At 46.0% G+C, this 21551-nt stretch overlaps 1 protein-coding gene across 2 annotated transcripts in view; it reads left to right on the top strand.

The window, feature by feature from the left end:
- Positions 1-21551, top strand: part of BLK (BLK proto-oncogene, Src family tyrosine kinase) — a 97923-nt gene that overhangs the window by 1914 nt on the left and 74458 nt on the right. For both annotated transcript variants that reach the window (XM_046655714.1, XM_046655712.1), the window contains exons 2-3: positions 5083-5218; positions 7254-7377. The gene's annotated coding sequence lies outside the window, so the exon portion shown is untranslated. The remainder of the gene's footprint in view (positions 1-5082; positions 5219-7253; positions 7378-21551) is intronic.

Below are 21551 nucleotides of genomic sequence, written 5' to 3'. Positions count from 1 at the left end.
CAAACTCCATTGTCTAAGGCTCCTGTGTATTCATTATGGTGATTACAATTTTGTCTCTATTCGTTGAATGAGAGAAGGAAGGAAGAAATTTCTGTTTGGCTCTATTGCACAGAGGACATGACGGGTAGTGACACCCTCCCCTGCTCCAGGGAGCAATTAGATCTCGCAGCCTTGGGCCCCAGTCGGCTAGCTTCTACCATCTGCCTTTGGGAGGGGCTTTTCCACCCGGGGCCCAGTGTTTCAAGATGATCCAGGAAGTGTTTGTCATATGGCTTTGATGCTGGCAACAGCAATGGCTCTTCTCTGCCCTTATCTCTCAGAAGGGGTTGATTCAGGCTGAAGCACAGAAGGGAGATGGGGCCAACCTCCTGTCTTATAAGGAACCCATTAGTTCAATGAGCATTTATGGGCGCCTCACTTGGTGTCACTCAGTGCTAGGCATGGGGGTACAGTGCGGCCAGGGCAGTGGCAGAGGCATGGCAAGAAGTGGAAGGATTGGATGGCTATTTAGGAGCTAGACTCAAGAGGCTGGATACAACAGGGCGTGATGGGCCAGGGTAAGGTCTTTGGACATGATCCTGAAGTCGAGGGATTAAGAAGGGAGGGTATCATGGCTTTTGTATCTCAGAGAAACTAGAAGGATGCGGGGACAGAATAGGCGGCAAGACCAATAAAGAGATTGTTTCCATTTTACTGACGGTGAGAGGCGATGGAAGTCCATACCCATGGCGGGGAGTGGCTCACCGCATTTCCCAGGTGATGAAGGACGGTGGGGACGTGGCATGGTGAAGGGGAAGCACGGGGGATGTGGAGGCAGGCAGACTCAGGTCAAGTCCTGGCTCTTCTGACACTGGCGTGTGCCTGTAAGAAGTCACTCAAGTCTTCTGAGCTGCAGTTACTTCATCCATGAAATGGAAATAATTTTAATAGCACTGTCCTTATACATGGGGAAGGGGGCCTGCCTTGGACCCCATGCTTTAAAGAGCCCTGCTCTGGGCCTCCTCCAGGTAAGGTGCCCGCTCATAGTCTATTCCTTCCCTTCTACTCTGGGCTCTAAGTATCCAGGACTCAGGAAGTTCCTGCCCAAATAGCCCATGTTTGGGCCCATGCAGGCCTCTTTCCTCATCTGTGGAGTGTGCGTGAAGGCTAGACTCTCAAGCTGGGGTGTCTCCTGCTGGCCTCACTCCCCCTGCTCCTCAGTGTTCCAGAAGTCCAAGGATGCGCAATTGGCACTTGCCTTTGAGGTTGTTATAAGGATATATTTGTCAAGGCAAGGGGAAAGAACAAACATTGTCTAACAGTTTGTTAACTTGGTTTATAACTCAGATACTTAGACACATGGCATGTGGGCCTCCATTTATGCGTTTGCTTTGGACCTCTCAAATGTTAGGGGTGGGCCTGATTACAGGCCTGGCTTGTGGTTTGTTTAAGATCACTCTCCTCTCCATCCTGGCATCTCAGCATCTCCTGCAGAGTTGGCCCTTTTATCCTGTGGACACTTGTAAGAATCACCATCTAGAAGATGCTGCAGAGAATGTTTCCAGGCCCAGCACCAGCACATCCTAGTGACAACTTGGATGACAACCAGGGCCTCCTCAGGCATGTGTAATATTTGAAGGAAACCAGAAGTGATGCCACTAATGACAGTGGGGCAGCAGCCCTGATGGGCAGGGGAGAGCCTTCTAGATTCTTATATGCCTCATCTCATCCAAGGGGCCTGGCTCCTTTGAACAATGGAAAGAGCCCTGGATAGGTATGAGGAGATCCTGGTTCCAGTCCCGGCTCTGTTACTAATCAGACCTTTGTCAAATCACTTTCCCCCCGTTGGATGTTTTCCTCCCTACTGGAACAAGGGGTTCAAGCTCTGGCATCTTCTGACTCACAATTCCAGGATACTCTGCAGTCACTGAAGAGGATCTATCTTGGCGGGCAGTGGCAGGAGGGAGGACCAGAAACTGCAAAGTGGGAAGTTCTGGCAGATACTACAAGTCTGGGCCAGCAAGAGGTTGACACCAGCTAGATGGAGAGAAAGAGCAGGTGGGCTTTCTCTGAGGCTGGATGAGAGCTGGCAGGTGAGACACTCATGAACAAGGCCACACCCCCAAATTCTGGGGATAGCCTGCTTGTTCTCTGCCCTACTTTAAACTCGGGGGTGGGGGAAGGTGGTCCCAGACTGGAAGGCAGGATGAGGAAGCGTGGGGCCTGCAGTAGAACTCTGTGCCTATGGAAGCAAGGCCAGAGGTGCCCAATTGCTTCATGTACTCAACCGCGCCCCTAGTGGCCAAGCCAACAGCTGCAGCTAAGGAGTTTGTTCTTTTCATTTCCGCCAGCCAATCTCTGATGGTACTGGAGGCCAGAAGCGGGTGTCAGAAGGAGGAGTTGTTCCACACAGAGATAAAGTCGAACTTAATCATTCTATCACTGAGAAAACCCAGACCACAAGCACCAGCCTTGGAGGCAGGATCAAGACCAGGTCCCCAAAGATAATGGAGTGCTTGTCATCTGCCATGCAGAGCACTGGGGACAGATTCTGTGGGAAGCTGGTCTGTGGATCTCCCTATTCAGCTCCTTTCCAGGAATTCCACCCTGAGTATGGAACTCCCTAACTGGGGACAGAATCTCCCTTGTATTTATCTACTCTCCCAAAACCAACTCAAACCAACTGCCCCCCGAGATGTTAAAACGAATGGGATGCACACTTTCTCTCTCACCCCATCCTGCCCACCCAGGTGGGGAACAAGTATATTGTAGTGCACAGTTTGGGCTTCGGGGACCTTGGGTCTGTCACTTGCTGATGGGGTGCTTTGGGCAAATATCTAACCCTTTTGAGCCTCAGTTTCCTCATCTACACATCGAGTTAACAATATCTGCCACTATGGGTGGTTGTGAGGATTGGAATTAATGCCTATAAAATGCCTGACATAAGGTTTGGCACAGAGTAGGCATCCAATGAATGATGTTTCTTATCATGTCTGTGCACCAACTGATTCCTCGATGGTGCCCCACCTGAAAAGGGCCATGCCCGTTGCTCATTCTCGTCTAATGCACAGCATGAACAAATATTAAACAATCAAGCTGGTGAGATTCCTGAACATCTTAGCTGTCCTGTTCATCTTCTTTGAACATGAGGTAGCTCTGTTTGGAATCTGACACCAGGAAAACAGGGTGGAGCATGGAGCAGACAAACATACCCCGCGGTTCAGCCACAGTTTTCAGGCACAGACTCCAAGCACTTCCTGGCAGGGAGGCAGCAAGCCACTTCAGTAAGGTCAGCTGCCATTCTACTGACTAATGTCTTATGACCAGGACTGTTGCTGGTTCACAGAGAGAACTGGCAGCAGGCAGGGAGAGAAAAATAGATGCAGGCACACGGAGATAGACTGACTTACTGTGGTCAAGGAGGAGAGAAACCAAGGGACAGAGGACAGACTGATGAACACACAGAGAAACCACTTCTGGAGGACCCCCTGATGAATCACTTTCAGGTTAATGTTTCATGATCAGATCAAAATGTTCAGCAAAAGGAATCAGCCCTCCTTGGAAATGGTTGTTTGTGATGATGCTTATGAGAAGGAAAGAGAAAGGGAGAGAGAGACAGCGAGAGAAAAGGAGGAGGGAGAGAGAGAGAAAGAGAAAGAAGAAGAAGAGAAGGAGGAAGAGGAGGAGGAGGAAAGAAGGAAAAGAGAAGGGAAGGGAAATTTTCAGAATGGTGCTAAGGTCTGAATGCGTCCCCTCAAAATTCGTCTGTTGAAATCCTAACCCCCAAGGTGGTGGTATTAGAAGGTGGGGCCTTTGGGAGGTAATTAGGTCATGAGAATGGAGCCCTCATGAATGGGATTAGTGCCCTGATGAAGAGAACCCACGGAGCTTCCCCTCGGCTTCTGCCATGTGAGGACCATTGAGAAGGTACCCGCTATGAACCAGGAAGCGGGTTCTCACCAGATACTGAATTGGCCAACACCCTGATCTTGGACTTCCAGCCTCCAGAACTGTGAGAAGCAAATTTCTGTTGTTTATACGCCACTCAACCTGTGGTATTTTGTTAGAGCAGCTCAAAGGGACTAAGGCAGTGGGATACATTTCTTCCTCAGTGGCCTGGAGTCAGGAGCCTGCCTAAATGAACAAGATGCTGCCAGAATGAACTAATGGCCTGACTCTCCCCGGCCCCACTCAGGAAGGCCTTGGTCCCTGCAGGCCTGGGCTGAGAGTTCTGCAGCAGAGCCCTACCCGTGGTGCACCCCCACCTCAGAGCAGCCTCATCATGCCTTCTCTCTGTAAGACCCACTCTGTTCTCCCTGGACCTGAACTCAACTTTTTGGGCCAGTTTATTTCTGTATCCTTGCAAGTCAGGGCTTATGGCACTGAGGCATAGGATGATCTTTGACATTTTCCAAGGGGGAAAAATGACCTGTTGGCAGTTGGGAGGCAGAGCACCTCAGAATGACTGGATAAAATCCTACCAGCCCGTGCCCACCCCACTCCCCATCGGCTCTTCATGCTCCTGAGTCCAGCCGTGCGAACAGATCAGGCCTGTGGGATCTCAGAGTCTACAAGACATCAGATGGAACCAAAAAGAAATCAGACAGAAGCAAGTTTAAAATAGTTAAGATTCAAACTCTAAAACATCATAGTCCTTCTGAAGTATATCCTTACAAAAGATTTCTTGCCATCAGAAGAACCATTAGATTTTTAAAACCTGCTCACATACAAACATGCCCATGCAAATACATCCACTACCCGCAGAATACTAGGCTCTGGGCTGGATACTTATATTTTTGTGATCTGACTTAAGCGTTAGAAGGGAGTAGAGAAATGTTTAGTAAATCTGGTCTGATGTACCTATATGCAGGTCCTAGAATACATGGATTCTCTAAGCTTTCCCTAGATGTATTGATTCTATCCCCCTAACCCGCCCTGCCGCACCCCCGCGCCCCGCTCCTCCCCCACTCCCGCTCCCGCTCCGTATCCACTCCTCTGACTTGAACTGGTGCCCTTCATCTATGCTTCCCTATCACCCAGGCAAACTGCCGCTCCAACAGTTCACCCTGAGGTCACTGATCTCTTGTCCGTCTCTCCTAATAGATTCCAAGCCTTCAAGGTCAGGGATGGTGCCTTACTCATTCCATTCCCAGAAGTGTTCCCAGTGCCCAGCACAGGGCTGCAACATGGAGCGCACCTGATCAGTGATGCTCGTGTACGTGAACAAATGAATGAATGGGTGAGCATGCGTTCTTATAAACCCTTGTGTGTAGTTCCCTCTGCTAAAGAAGGAAGGGGAGGGAAACAAGCTAAGCCAAGTGTGCCAGTGATGCAGGGATGGTGAGCCGAAGAGTCGAAAGAAAGATTTCTTGGACTCTCAAGGTCTGGCAGTGGTGCTCTTTTATTTAGAGAATAGTACGGAATAGCATGGGGACAGGACCCATGGGCAGTAAAGAGCTGCTGCATGGGGACAGGACCCATGGGCAGTCAGAGCTCCTGCTGCTGCTCTGAGTTGAGGGTTAGAGCTAAATTTATAAGGCACGGGTACGTGACTTCTTTTTACTGGAAAAGAGAAAAGATGAGGTAAAAAGTCATTAAATGGTTTCAGTGCAGATAGGGTCTGGTTATTGTGCGGTATAACTTTAGATACGAATCTGGTCATATAGATTGGCATGTAGGTGAGGATGCCCTGGGCTTCTCTCCCTGGGGCAGCCCTAATTCATACCATAAAAATCCACCAGGTCATATAGATCGGCATGTAGGCCAGGTCACCTTGGGCTTCTCTACCTGGGGCAGCCTTAATCCACATCACCAGGAATGTTCTGGATGGGCAGCTGGCGATGGGGTGAGTGGTATGAGCACTGGGCCATTTGTCCTCTCCCATCCTAGCAACAAGCTCAATGGGCCTCCCTGAGTTCTCCTCACACGTAGTCAGGCCGCCACTGGCCTCCCCAGCGCTGACTTACAGAAAGACAGGAAGGGGTCTCTCCCCTGTTTTTAATGGGTCTGTGTGATTTCTCCTCTTTTCTAAGAAGCTAAAAGAGGGTAGCAGATTATTCCATCCTCTTTTTCAGTAAATCAGCAAGGGGCGAATTTTGCTATGTCCTTTCTGCAGATGGAGAGGCTGAGGCTAGAGAGAGCTCACTTCCCAGCGTGCTCCCACAGCTCACATGCAAAGCTGGCTGCTAGCTGGGGACTTGTCACTCCCCTTCAGCCCTGAGCTCAGGAGCAAGACTCATCAAAATGTTTTCCATTCAGTAGTTATCACTTGGGAAAATTCCACAACTTGCCCCACCTTCCCCTAAGGCCCAGGCAGCTGAGGTGTTTGCACCTGGATGTCTGGAATGTGTGTGAGCCCAGCGGGGGCAGAGCTGGGGAAGAAGGGCCTCAGTGCATTTCTAGGCCTTGAATTCATTCCTGTCACGGGTGGTCCCTCCTGGTGGCTGAAGCAAGGGAGGGAGAATTCAGGCCCCCATTGGATTTAGGCCCTGTGTAGACTGGAAACTCTCTCGTGTGTGTTCTATTTGGGAGACTGTTTTGGGCTGGAGTATGGGGGCCAGGGCGGAGGCGAGGCCTGAAAGAAATGGGCCAAGTGGGAGGCTGCTGTGAGGCAAAGCAGTGGCAACCAGCCTCCTGGAGGCCTGAGAGGAGGCCAAGGCAGCCTGGGTCTTCTCACTGCTCACTCTGGGCCTGGCCCTGCCAAACCCCAGCCTATTTGCTCACCATAGAGCCCTTTTCCTGGGGTAGTCCAGAGACAAAGGTTTGGGGGCCTTCAGTTTTAGTTTTGGTCCCCTTTCTCTGCAGAGGTGGGAAATTTGAAGAATAATGAAAAATCAAAAAGTTCAAAAAGAAGAGAAAACATTCATTCATATTCCTTCCACCCATAGTTAACAATTATTAATATTTCAGCATATTAGCTTCTATACGGTATACTATATTATTTTTCCATACTGTATGCTATCTTAAAAAGTATACTAGTTGTAAGGAAAGTGATTCTTCTTTATAAAACATGAGGGCATTACAGGTGAGGCTAAGTCCCTCTGACCAGCCCCTGCCGCCTGCCCCTCCCCTGTATGACTTCTCTTTCCTCCTCCCAGAAAGCATCGTCACTATGAGTTTGGGGGACGTTTTCCTTATTCTTGGCTTTACTTTTATACACACGCGTATATAAAGCGCAAACACAAACACAGTTTCATTTTGTCTGTTTGTATTTTTTCCTAATGGTATAATCCTGTAAGTATTGCTACGCAACTTGCCTTTTTCCTCCTCAATAGGCATTTGATGTTGATACACGTGGATCTGAGCCACTTCACTGACCCACTCCCTTCCCCATGGACGCTTCCATCGTTCCTGTCACAGTGGTGCAGTACCATCCTCGTCTACCTGTGCATCTCCAGTGTACCTTCCTGCAGGTGACATTGTGGGTGACTGGGCCTTTTCCTTTTTGCTGGATAGTGACAGATTTCCCTCCATATTGCAGTATAAACATCTCCATCCCATCCAGTAGGACCGTTTACCCATTAGCCAAGCCAACTCCCGATATTGTCCGACTATTTATGTGTGTGTGATGGAGGAGAATGATATCTCACAGTTACTTTTCGTTTCTCTGGTTACCACTGAGGATGAGTATATAATTTATTTTTTTCTATATGATTGCCCAAGTACTCCAGTATCATTTATTGATTCATTTATCCTTTTTCCACTGACTTAAAATGCCATTTTAACACAGTTTATTTTCGTATATGCACAGATCATTCTATTCAAGTCTATTGATCTAGTTGCCAATTCCTGAATCAATCAATAGCACACTGTTTTAATTACTATAGCTTTATAATATATTGGAACCTGTCTTAGTCATTTTGGGCTGCTGTAACAGAATACCATAGTCTGGGTGGCTCAAACAACAAATACTTATTTCTTACAGTTCTCGGGGCTGGGAGGTCCAAGATCAAAGTGCTCCACATCTGTCTGGTTTGCAGACAACCACCTTCTCGTTGTGTCCTCACATGGAGGAGGGAGAAATCATCTCTCTGTGTTTCTTATTACAAGGGCACTAATCCCATTTGTGAGGGCTCCACCCTCAGGACTAATCGCCTCCCAAAGGCCCCATCTCCTAATACAATCACTTTGAGGATTAGGTTTCAACATATGAATCTTGGGGGGACACAAACATTTCGCCCATAACAGTGCAAATATAATTTTGCTAATCCTTATAGAAATTCTGTGAGAGTAAGAATTATTGCCTTTTTATACATGAGGAAACTGAAGCCCGGAGAGTTAGAATGATTTGTCCACGGCCTGTTTGACCCAGTACCCAAGGCCTAAAGGGGCTTCAAAGGGGTTCTGCCTGCTCTGGGTTCCCCAGGCCTGGCCCCCCTTTGGCGTGACCTTAACCGACCGTGATGCACTGCAGATCACAACAGTGAGCCTCGTCCCCGAGCTCTTGTGAGGAGCGTTGGGGAGGTTGTGTCCTGCATCATGCAGCATCCCCTCTAAGAGGGCCCACCAGACAACTTGAGCACAGGATGTTCTTTTTTGTGACGTCAGCCTCAGAACAGGGCTTCTTGGAGCAGCTGGTTTGTTCTTCTCTTTTGGTTGCTGCCATTCTTGAGCTGTGCTGCTGTGCTCTTCACTCTGGCTTCTAGAAAACTCAGCCAAGTGTGTGTCCTCCTTAGTGAGTGGAGAGGACCTCACAGCAGGCTTTGGGCCTACTATCCTCATCCCCGGCTCCGTCTTACTTTTCTATTCTTATTCTCCCCTTTGACTCATTTTTCCCTATCCACTCTAAAAATGTTTTCTTTTGGTGTATTGTAGTTGTGTATCTTTTTGGTTAGACTGCAGTCCTTTTTGGAACAAGGTAACAAGGTGATCTATAAGTGAAAAGTTAAAGTCAAGTATTTCAGGTAGAGATGGGAGCCCTTCGGGGCCTGATCCCAGTGACTTAGGAGGTTCCAAGGGCTTCTGGGGGCCTTCTCCATCTCGTTGGGGAGAATTCTCCTGATCCCAACCTCTGCAGCCACTGAGCTTCCTCAGCCGCAGCCCCAGCCCCGGCCTGTCTCTTCATGCTCCTGGGGCTTGGTCTGTGTTCCATTGAATGACCCAGCTGGGTCTCAGCTTCTGCTACTGCCCTGCTTGAGGCCAGGACCCTCCTGGGCACTCAGCCCTGAAAGAGCTTCCGCTGACTCAGCCACGACTCACCAGGCGTGGGCCCCAGCCGGCTGGGGTGGCCCCTCAGGGGACCGGAGGGCAGGGAGCCTAGAGTTGCCAGGCTGCAGACGTTGCTGACCTCTCTTTAAACCACTGAGAAAATCTGATTTGTGGCAGCTCAGCCTTCAGGGTTTGAAGCTCCCAGAACATCTGCTCTCAACTCAAACCAGTCATTAGTGGGATTGTGGAATGGAAGTCTGGGAAGAATTTTCTAAGGGGCCAAGTGCTGGAGAGAAGAGAGGACTGGACTGTGGTCAGGAGACCTGGGATCCAGTCCTGGTGTTACTGATCGCCAGCTTGCAGCCTTGACCAAATCGCCTTCCTTCTCTTAACCCTGTAAGACAGAGACAACAAGATCCAGATAAAGATTCCGTCAATCTTTCAATAACTGTGATGGAGCACCTCCACCTCCGATGTGCTAAGAGCTGTGCAAGGGGCTGGGGTACAGTGATGGACAAGAACAGTAAGGCCCCTTCTTGTGTGGCTTACCTGTGTGCTAGTGAGCGAAGAAGACAGGCCATAACAATGAAATAAACCGGCCAACAAGGTAAGTTCAGCTACTGATAAGTACCTCCAGAAAATAAAGCGAGATGACACAAGGGAGAATACTGGGGAGAGGGGAATTAAAAGCGGCCAGAGAAAGCCGTTGTCGAGGCCAATGATGCCTTGTACTGGGGTGACAGCGATGCAGGTGGAGATAAGTGGGCAGATTCTAGATCATGTTGGAGGTAGAGCTCCTAGGATTTGCTGATTGGGGGAAAGGGACTGAGACAATGACTGCTAGGCATTTTGGATTGAACAACAGAGTCGGTGATGGTGTTGATTCATTGAATCAAGGAAAAAGTGGGTTTGGGAGGGAAAAATCAAGAGATTGGTCTTGGACATGTTAATTCTGAGACCCTAAAGTTGACACAAAAGAGGGATGAGATGAAGGCAGTCAGGCACCCCATATTGGAGCATGGTGCCGAGCTGTAGAGCAGATACGAAGGGCACACACATAGTGAAGGGCCCAGAGGTGTAGATGCAGGTTTCTAGGGCTCTTTACACATCTCTCACCTGCCCTATCCCCTTTCAAGTGCCCTCACACTGCTCCCCTCCACCACCAGTGCCTCAAGTACCCCAGTGCTGGCCCCAAACTTCCCCTGCAGGTGGCTCTGGAGCTGTTACCACTTCTCAGCATGAAATCCACACCCGTTACATCCTGGGCTCACAGGCCTGGCTCCCAGTTAGCTGACAAATAGGAAATCAACTGAAGACTACCTTTCACTGAGGGATCAGTGACACTGGGCATCTTATTTTCTGACTGGTAGGGTGTTCTTCCCTCTTTTTATGGGAGTTGGGTGTGTAGGTCGTGTAGGGGCAAAGGAACAATGCCCCAATCCAAAGGCTTTATTGATGGAGTTGTTGGGCTGTTCAGATTGGGTCTGGCTTTGAGCAGTTCACAACCCTTTGAGGCCTTGGATCTTGGTGTGAGGAGCTCCCTGGGGCAGGGGCAGCCCTATTTTCCTGAGGGAGCTTTAGAAGACAAAGAGGATGCTGGCTCCTGGGAAACCGGTGCCCAAAGACCCTCATGGCAGCTGTTGCCTTTGCATCAGGAGTGAAAATTATAGGTTTGTGTTCTGGTGATTGCAGCCAGGGTCAGTGAACTCTAGGATAAAGAACCACCTTAGCAATTCTAGAGATGAGCTCCATTGTCTCCAAGTTGTCCTAAAATGATAGGGTCCCCAGTGAGCACCTGCTCCTTGCCCAATATGAGGTCCTTTCCCATATCAGCTCATTGTTAACGCCCACAGTCACTGTCTGGTAAATATTAGTATCTCCATTTGCAATTGAGGGGCAGGATGGCTGGTTATGGAGGGGCCTGGGGCTGTCGGCCAAGTTGGGATCTTTACCTCAGCCCCAGGACAGGACCTGGGATCTTTGCAGCGGACGGGTGTGCTCTGAACTTCCCTAGGGTCCAGCAGAGAACAGCTCATTCTCAGGGACTGAGTTGGGACCCAGGGGCCAGCCCCACCCCAGTGCTGCCAAAGGAGGCCAGTTGGGAGTAGAGGATGCTGGTGTTAACCCATGGAGGGCGCGTCTGCTGCCTCGTTCTTTGGGCACTATCACCCCGAGTGACCTGCCTCTTTATCTCAGAGTACAAACAGGCCTCCTCTGTGTGGTGGGTAAAACATCCACCAGCAGCTCCAGCTTAGTGTCCTCAGCAGAAAGCATGGGTGCTGGAGCCAGACTTTCTGGGTATCCATCCTGGCTTAGCCTTTCACTAACCTGGTGACTTTAGACAAGTCACTTAACCTCTCAGGAAACAGCAAAAGAAACCATCTCATGGAGTTGCTTGAGAATTAAAGGAGATAATACCTATGAAGGGCTTAAAACAGGAGGCAGCCATAGTAAGATGCAGTCAAAGTTAGCTGTTGTTACTGTAATCCTTGTGGCAATCCCGGGAGGGGCTCTCGCGGGCCATGCTGACGTCCAAGACCACTCCATGGGCCAATCCCTGTTGTCAGAGAGGTGGGCTATTATGGCTGGTCAGGCCCTGGGTCATCGTCCTCCCCTGTGACCAGGGAGCACATCTCTTAACAGAGGAAGGGGGATGGGAAATTTGGAGAGGCAGATAGAAAAAGCCAACAAAATAAAACAAAAACTAAAGCAAAACTAAAAACAACTACTTCCAAAATCTCCCTCAGATTGCCCCCAACTGTTTTGTGTACTGTCTGAGAGAGTGGCATCCTACTTCAATGGGTACCTCAGCAGCACCAAGCCTGTGGCTCTTCATAGTGGAGTGACATGGAACTCTGGACGAGCCTGCTCAGGCTGCCCTAACGAAAGACCACAGACTGGGTAGCTTAAACAACAGACATTTATTTTCTCAAGTTCTGGACGTTGGAAGTTCAAGATCAAGGTGTCAGTGGGGTTGGTTCCTTCTGAGGCCTCTCTTCTTGGTGTGCAGGTGGCTGCCTTCCCCTGTGTCCTCACGTGGCCTTTCTTCTGTGCATGTGCATGTCTCGTGTCCCTTTTGTGTGTCCAAATTTCCACGTCTTATGAGGACACCAGTCATATTGGACTAGGGCCCACCCTGAAAGCCTCACCTTAACTTATTCCCCTCTTTAAAGACCCTGTCTCCAGTCACATTGTGAGATACGGGGCATTAGGGCTTCAACATATAAAGTTTGGGGGGACATGATTCAGCCACAGAATTCTGAGACGTACAGAACACAGAGACTTTAGGAGGACTTCAGAAGTCACCAGGTCCATTCCCTGCGTTTCGTAGGTGAAGCTGGGAGTCCTGCAGCCACTTTTCCAGAGTCCTAGAGCCGCTTTTCTGGAGTTACAGAATAAGTGAGCACAGAGCTGTGGTCAGAGTCCCAGGGCTGCCCTGCTCAGCTGTGTGGCTTGGGGCAGTCACCGCCCTCTTCTGTAAGGAGCGGCTGAGGAGTCCTCTTGCACTGGGCTGGCTGTCAAGAAGTCCAAGTATGATCCCGCTCACAAACATGCTTCGTAAACAGCCAAGCCAGCACCCAGGGATGCCTCAGCGTTTGGACAGGCAGGGGAGGGTCGTGATAATAGAGGCTCTTGGTTTCTGAATGCGCTCCTTACTCAGAATGCAGAGAGGGAGTGGGCTTGCTGACTGTGCGCCAGCCCTCGTACAAAGGTTCACATTTATTCCTAACAACAGCTCTACTTCAGTCTAGAGGTTGCTACACTATTTTGCAAAGGAGAAACCTAAGAATCAGAGGACTTGAGTAACTTGCCCAAGGTCACATCTAGTGAGTGGTAGAGCCAACGCTAAGTTTTTCTGACGTAGCCCGTGCTCTTTCTGCTCTCCACCAGGGTGGAGGCCAGGGATCTGGGGAAAGGCCTTAGCCAAGAATGGAACCTTTAAAAGCCAACATGCTCTCAGATTCCTGGCTGTATTCAGAAGTACATAGAGAGGTTTCCTGTGACATATGATATTTATCTGGGAGGCACTGGATACGACAAAAATGTGGATGAGGAATTAGGACTTAGGGGTTCCATATTGTGCTGAGTTACCCTGTGTAAACCTCTTTCCCTCTCTGGGCTTGAGTTTTCCTCAGGAGGAGGCTGGACTAGATAAGAAGTGGAAAACACAAAGGTGGCTTGAGTGAGGGAGACAGATCCAGCAAAAGCGATGGCCTCTCTGTCATTCGCTGTCACACTTGTGATAGAAGGATGGGGACAAGACAAATCTTGCCTTTCTGTTAGCCCAACTGTAGCAAATAAAGCAGCAATACAGCACAGGGATAAATGTCAACTGAAAGTCCTCGAGTGGTGGGAGACTGTGGCACGGCTCCAGCTGAGGAGCAGCCACCACCCGGCTCACCTGATCGTGACCCTGTGGGAATGCTGTCCTGAGGACTTTTCGAAATAAGACAGGAATATGGGATTTCAAATACTATCTCCTGGTTTCTAATTGCTGTCAACAAACTTTAAACCTAACATAAATGGGCTAATGCTGGATGGAAAGGGGAAAAAGAGAGACTTCTGTGGGTCTGTGTCCTGGGCCGACAATTGGAGATCTCTGGATTGGGCACATCTAAGGCCTGCTGCCTGAGAGTGTGGATGACCACCGTAGAAAGCACCAGAATGGCATGGATTTGGGAATTTGGAAGTACATTTCCGAACACCAATTACAATGTGTGTGGGGTTTTTACCATTCTTTAAACAATTCTCTGAGACAAGCTGGGTGTCCAACAATTTGACTCAATTTTGACACTATCTGCCTGGAGATAGCATGAGATCCCATAGGTTAAGGGCTCGGTCCTACAAGCCTATGCCCCACCCTCACTTCAGATCACAAGTCCAGGTTGTCACCTGTGCTTCTGACAGATGACCCATAGATCGGAGATTCCCATGACCCCCTCTTTGGGTTCCATTAATTTGCTACAGCAGCTCACAAAACTCAGAGAAACATTTTACTAACTAGACACTGGTTTATTATAAAAGGATATAACTCAGGAACAGCGAGATGGAAGAGAGCGTAGGACAAGGGCAAGGTATGGGGTAAGAGCTGGGAGCTCCCATGCCCTCCCAGGAGCCCCACTCTCCCAAATGTCTATGTGTTCACTGAACCCCATCCTTCTGAGTTTTTATGGAGGCTACATGACATAGGCATGACCAGTTAAATCATTGACTGTTGGTAATTTAACTCATTCTTTATCCCCTCTCCCCTCCCTGAAGTCAAGTGGGACTGAAAGTTTCAACCCTCTAAACACATGGTTGGTTCCCTTGGCAATCAGCCCTCATCCTTGGGTTACCCAGATGCTTTCCAAAAGTCACCTCATTAACACAACAAAAGACACCATTATTGCTCTCAGCACTTAGGAAATTCTAAGTATTTTAGGAGCTCTGTGTCAGAAAACTGGACAAAGACCAAATATATATTTCACAATAAATATCATATGAACATGTGAACATTTACCAGCCATCTTTACCCTGCTCTATTCCCCAAACAATCCCAACATTTAGGCTTGTTTTGTTCATCAATTAGGACCCTTTCTGCTGCATAACTGAAAACCCAGCTTGGAAGGGAATTTATAGTTTCCTATAATTGGAAAGTCTAGAAGTAGGGCAGACTTCGGCATTAGTTTAATCCAGCAGGTCAACAACATCCCCAAGGACTAGTTCCTTTCCATTTCTCTGCTCTTCCATCTGCAGTGTTGGCTTCATCCTAAGTCTGCTCCTGTATGATCTTGGTAGCTATGAAGAGCTCCCAGGCCACATTGCAGAAACAGGGGACTTAGAATAGAAGTTTGAATCAAGCCCTCCTGTCTTATAAAATAAGTGAGAGCCATCTTATTTACCCTGGTTGGACCCACTTAGAACAATTTCTACCCTTGAACCAATGACTACAGTCTCAGGGATGGGATGTGCTGATTGGTTCATGGGAGTAGGGTTGGGCCAGATTGCCTCAAACCACTTGAACTTGAGGGAGAGGAGAGCATCCCCAAAAGAAAATCTGAGTTTTATTAGAAGGAGGAGGGGGAGTGGATTTTAGCTAGGCAACCACAGATCCTATGACATTTTCCAACCCTCTCAGCTGCCCACTCCTGGTGGTCAGGCAAGGGTAGGAGTCCTCATCCCTGTCCCTTGGGTGTGAGGAAGGTACAAGGGCAAACTTTGCTCCAAACCCTTCTCGGTTCTCCCTAGCAAACGTCTTTGATGAGTTTCTTGCATGCACTCCACACCTCGCACACAATTCTTGCCTGAATCTGATGGGGGAGTCGGTCCAGACTACAGTTCAGATCCTAGGACATTCTAAGTGCTCAGAAAATTCTAAACAACCACATTGAGGCTGCTGCCCAACCCTGCCTTTGCATATTACTCCAAATTGGATTCTACCTCGTGTTTAGCTCTCTCCTTGGTAGCAGCGGGGGAGGGGCAGTTGGAGGGTGCCACGGGGACAATGCTAAGAAAATGAGGTACAAGTATGGTGCTGTTCCAAAGGTTTAACACTGACAAGTCAGCATAGTCTCTGGCTGAAAATCACCACTGCAGCTGTGCCAGTGTAGACAGGCCAAATGTTTAGTGCTCCCTACCTTCCCTGGGAGCCTTGGATCCTGCCTCACTGTCACTTGTTTCGTGTCCAGCCGACACGATTACAGTGATGTTGGTAAATGTCTACACGGCGTTTGTGAGTCATTACAGTCATGGTGGTAAACTACATGGTATTCATGTGTCATTACAGTGGTGATGGTAAAGGTCTACACTACATTCATGTGTCAGGAACTGTTCTAAATGTCATTGAATCCTCACAAAACCCTGAGAGACAGGTATTATTATCATCCCCACTCTAAGGTAAGGAAACAGACCCCAGCTAGGTTGGGCAACTTGCCCAAGTCCTCAGGGCTGTTCTGCGGCAGGGCTTGACCCAGGCAGTCTTGCTCCAGACTCCAAGGTCTTAACCACTAAACTACTTCAGGGACACATGCGGACTCACTTGTAAGGACCCACATTTTTGGGGCTTCCGCCTTCAACTTAAAAGAAATGGTAATGAACATTTTCTGAGTGCCTTTTGAGAGCCAAGCACTTTACAGACCTGCTGTCTCAAGAATCTGAAGAGCTGGGTTTTGTTATCTTAGTTTTAGAGACAAGGAAGTTGAGGTGATTAGGTAACACAGCCAGAATCTCACAGCCAGTAAGCGGGATTATGAAAGTGGGATTTCAACTCTGAGCTGCGTGGTGGTAAAGCCCGCGCTCTTCCCACTGGTTCCAGCTGCTTCCCAGGCTCGCCACAGTCCCTTTGGGATGCTTCTCACCAGGGTTTTTGGCTCTGTGGGGCTTGATGGCTGAGTGGTAGTGAAAATCAATTTAGTAGGTCAAAACCAGCATTTAAAAAATGAAATAGAACTGAAATGAATAAAGCCCACAGAAGAAAGGAGAAGAGAGAGGGGTAAAACACAACAGAATGTATAAAAGGTGAGGATAGTTATTTTTTGGTGAAACTGTGCGTTAGTTATTCACATGTGTATACTGGGTTGTAGTGTAAACTGTGGGTCACAATAAAAAAAATTGGAAGCCACTGCTCTGTGCTTTCCTGTCCTTTGTCTGCAAGCATCTCCTCTAGGGTCCAGGGCTTGTGATATCCACAACCTTAATGATAGGCCCTGTACGCTCTCTAGTTTTGAACTGAGCTATTCTGAGAAAACAAGTCCATTTCCTATTGGAGTTCCCAAGGATTAGAGAAAAGACTGCTAATTTCGTGAACGTTGGGATGGCTGCTAAGAATCACATTTTGTTGCTGCCTCTTCTGTTCAGTGTTCTGAGACTTTTCTCAGGACCACATTCCCAGAATCTCCCTTGGTTTCCGGGCAATATTCCACCTGTGAGTACAGAAGCTCAACTCTCCGTAATCTTGGTCATCTCCTTCTCTCTCTTGATTTTTTTTAAATCTAGTTTAGTGTGTATCAGGGTCATACATGTATGTGGTTTAGAGACTCAGAGAGGCTTGCTATGAAAAAACCGTGGGCTCCTTTGCCCCTGCCAACTACTGTTTTCTGCTCCCCAGAATGCACACTTTCAGCATTTTCAACTGATGATTGTGACATTTACCTCCATTTCACCAAATAACATGCTTAGATTGCCATTTCATGATATTTCAGTTTTAGACATGATCCTTTTACTTCTTACTATGAGATAAATTTAGCTCTTTTTCAGTCTCTCCAACATACTCTTCTTATCTCCCCATCTTTCCAGTATAGCTATATATTAATTTTTATTCGCTAAGTATTCAATGTTTCTGTTATGATTATACAAACTCTACCCACAGCTGAACCATATACTATACTATGCTTATTTTTTTCCAAACACAATATTAAGTTTTTCCTCGATGTAATTGACTTGATTTCTCATTTGCTTAATTATCTATGTGTTGGTCATTAATTCAATCCGCCAAAGTAGTTGTCCTTAGTTTTGTAAATCTCTTCTCAGTACATTCAAACACATCAGGCAATATGGTAATATCGCCTTAATGAAGAAATCCCCCGGGACACTGACCTGCTCCAAAATGTCCCACTTCACAGCTGTTTTCTTGAGATTTCTCTTCACCATCTTCTTGGGGATCTCTTTCACCTCTCTCATATTGGCTGCTCTGTTTCTTGGATCCCAGGTTTTTTTCTTCCTTGGTTTAGTTCTTCATTTTTATAGTGTACATCATTGAGTCTCTTCTTTAGAAAGGGGGCATGGAATCAATGTTTTGAGACTTTGCTTGCCCGAAAATGTCTTTATTGTACTCCCACTCCCAATTAATCATTAGGCTCAAGATAGAATTCTAAGTTGGAAATAACATCCCCTTAGAATTTTGAAGACATTGTTCCATTATTTTCTGGCTTCCAGGGTTACTTTGAGTAATTCAAAACTATTTTGGTCATTGGTCCTCTGTTCCCTGTTTTCATTCTGGAAGCCTGTGGATATTCTCTTTGCTTCATTGTTCTGAAATCTGATGATGCAGTGCCTTGGGATAGGTTGGTTTTTATCCATTGTGCTAAACATTCAAGGGACCTTTTCAATCTGGAAACTTAACTCTTTCAACTCCAAGAAATTTTCCTAACTAGTGCTTTGATAATTCTGTTCTGTTTTCTCTTTTCTCTCTTTGTGGAATTTTTTGTTATTTAAAAGTTGGACCTTCTCTAATGGTTCTTTAATTATCCCTTCTGTTTCTGTCTGCTTTCTCTTTTTCTCTATTTCTTTGAGATTTCTTCCTTTTTATCTTTCAACCTTTCCATTTTTCTATTAATCCCTGAGGCTCCTTGTTCTTGTCGTTTCTGAATGTTTCTTCTTTTTTAAGCATCCTGTTTTTCTTGTTTCATTGTTCAATATTATCTACTAACTCTGTAAGAATACCAATAATAGTCTTTGTGAAGCTGTCCTTTCCCTGCGCAGACTCTGTTTCCTCCGAACTTTTCCTTTTTCCTCCTGTGTGTTTTGTCTCTATCTGACATATCAGATGCTAAATGCTTACTTATTCTTGACTGGTCGTTCGTATTTCAGAGTGGTGCACTCAAAAGATTGTTTGACATTCTGAGCCCATGGGTGAGGATTGTCAACTGTTCTCACTGTAGGGTGATATGGCTTGGGCTGTGTCCATGGAAACGCTTAGCATTTTTAGACTCTGGGCTGGTCAGAGTCCCCAAAGTAGACTTTCCTACCCTCCTGCTTGAAGGCCTAAGGCCGGATGCCTATGTTTTGGATGCGTATTGGGGAGGAAGGCTGCGGTTGGCAGTTCTCAATCTTCAGTAGGCAAATTTTCACTTATTCCCTCTGACTTCAGGATGGGGGCTGTGTCCTCAATTGTGCCTGGAGTCTCCCAGTTCAGAGTCCCTCTGTTGTAACCTCAATAGACTCAACAGAGAACAAATCTCCAGTCTTCTGCTGGGGTGTGGAGGGGCAAAGGGCAAGGTGTGCTGAGTAGGGAGGAAAAGCAAGGGGGTGGAGTCTGACTGCTTCCTAAGTAAGCTTTCATCAATCATTTTGTTTTTAACACACCTTTTCCCTCATTTCTAATTCCTGAACCTTCAGGAGATTCTGTGATGAAAATGGGGTCTTCTCTTGTCCTTACTGAAATTGAGTCTTTATCGATTGGTCTAGCTAGAGGTTCATCAAACCATCTTTTGGTTTCATTGATTATCTCTTTTATTTGTTTGTTTGCCTTCTGTTTCATTGATTCCTATTCTGATCTTTACTATTTCCTCCCTTCTGCTTGTATTAGATTTGATTTGCTCTTCTGTTTCATTGATTTTACATATTTCTTTTCTTGTTTTCTAATCTTGGTGTTTAAAACTATAAATTCCCCTCCAAGTACTACTTTTGCTGTTACCATACAATTTAATATGCTTTTTTAAATTTTGATTTACGTTAAGATATTTCCTAATTTCCCTTCTAACTCCTCATCTTTGAGGTTGTTTAGAGGTGTGTCGTTTAATTTCCACATATTTGGAGATTTATCAGATTTATTTCTATTATTGATTTCTAATGTAATATTCATCGTGGTTGGAGAATATACTTTGTGTGATTTTGTTCCTTTCACAGTAATCGAGACTTGTTTTACGGCCTAAGATAGGGTCTATCCTGGTCAATGTTCCATGCAGACTTGAAAAGAACGGGTATTCTGATGTTGCTACGTGGAGTGTTTATACACGTCAGTTAAATCAAATTAATTGACAGCATTCTTCAGTTCTTTATCCCTCCCGATTTTCTTTCTGCTTGTTCTATCAATTCCAGAGAGAGGAGTGTCAAAATCTTCAACTGTAATTGTTGGATTATAAATTTCACCTTTTAATTTCATCAATTTTTCTTCATATGTTTCAAGTTTTTTTCTTTTAGGTACATACACATTTATAATTTTTTCCATCTTCTAGCTTTATTGACCCTTTTGTTACTATGAAATCACCTTCTTTTCTCAGTAATATTTCCTGTCTTAAAGTCTATTTTGTCTGATGTTAATGTTGGCACTCCAGTTATATTTGTACCGTATGTATCATATATATTTTTCCTATCTTTTGCTTTCAACCTATTTGTTGGTCTAGCGTTAATGTCAATCTGAATTTAAAGTGCATCTTTTCTAGCCAATATAGAGTTGGATCTTGGTTTTTTTTTCAGTCTGTCAATCTTTACCTTTTGATTGGAGTGTTTAATCTATTTATATTTATGTAATTATTTACGTTTGGATTTAGATCTACCATTTTTCTATTTGTTTTCTACTTGTCTCATCTCTTTTTTGTTCTTCTGTTCCCCTTTATTGCCTGATTTTGTATTAAAAAACTATTTTTAGTATGCCATTTTAATTCCTCTTTACTTCTTTCCCTCAGCTTTATTTAGGTATAATTGACTACCAAAAATTGTATAGAGTTAAGTTGTACAAGTGATGACTTGATACATGTATACGTTGTGAAATATTGACCACCAACAAGCCAATCAACATTTCCATCACTTCACATGTTTACCATTTCCTTCTTTTTCCCTTTTTGTGGTGAGAACACCCGAGATCTACCCTCTTAGCGAAATTAAAATACACAATATGATATTGTCCACTATAGTCACATTGCTGTACAGCTGTTCTTCAGAACTCATTCTTTTTGCATAACAGAAACTTTGTACCTCTTGACCACTATTTCTCCATTTCCCTCTTCCCCCAGCCCCTGGTACCATCGTTCTACTCTTTGTTCCTACGAATTTGAATATTTTAGATTTCACATATAAATTAGATCACCCAGTATTTGTTTTTCTGTATCTGGCTTGTTTCACTTAATGTAATATCATCCAGGTTCATCCATGTTGTCACAAATGGCAGGACTTTCTTCTTTTTAAACGCTGAATAATATTCTATTTTGTGTGTGTGTATATATACACATGCATATATATGTATAAATGTATACACATATATATTTTCTTTTCTTTATCAATTCATCTGTTTGATAAACACTTAGGTTGTTTCCATGTCATGGCTATTGTGAATCATGATGAAATGAACATGAGGGTGCAGATATCGCTTTGAGATACTGATTTCATTTCCTTTGGCTGTATACCCAGAAATGGGATTATAATGTAGTTTTATTTTTTATTTTTTGAGGAACCTCCAGACCATTTTCCATAATGGCCGTACCAGTTTACATTCTCACCAACAGTGTACAAAGATTCCCTTTTCTCCACATTCTTGCCAATACTTTTTATCTTTCTGATAATAGCCATTTTAAGAGGTATGAAGTGATATTTCATTGCTGTTTTGATTTGCATTTTCCTGATGAATATTGAAGTTGAGCATCTTTTCATATACCTATTGGCCATTTGTATGCCTTCTTTTGTGAAACGTCTATTCAGGTCTTTGCCCATTTTTCAATCGCTTTTCTCTT

This window comes from Equus quagga, chromosome 3 (genome assembly GCF_021613505.1).
Source record: "Equus quagga isolate Etosha38 chromosome 3, UCLA_HA_Equagga_1.0, whole genome shotgun sequence".
Lineage (NCBI taxonomy): Eukaryota > Metazoa > Chordata > Mammalia > Perissodactyla > Equidae > Equus > Equus quagga.
This window is presented reverse-complemented; position numbering and strand designations above follow the sequence as displayed.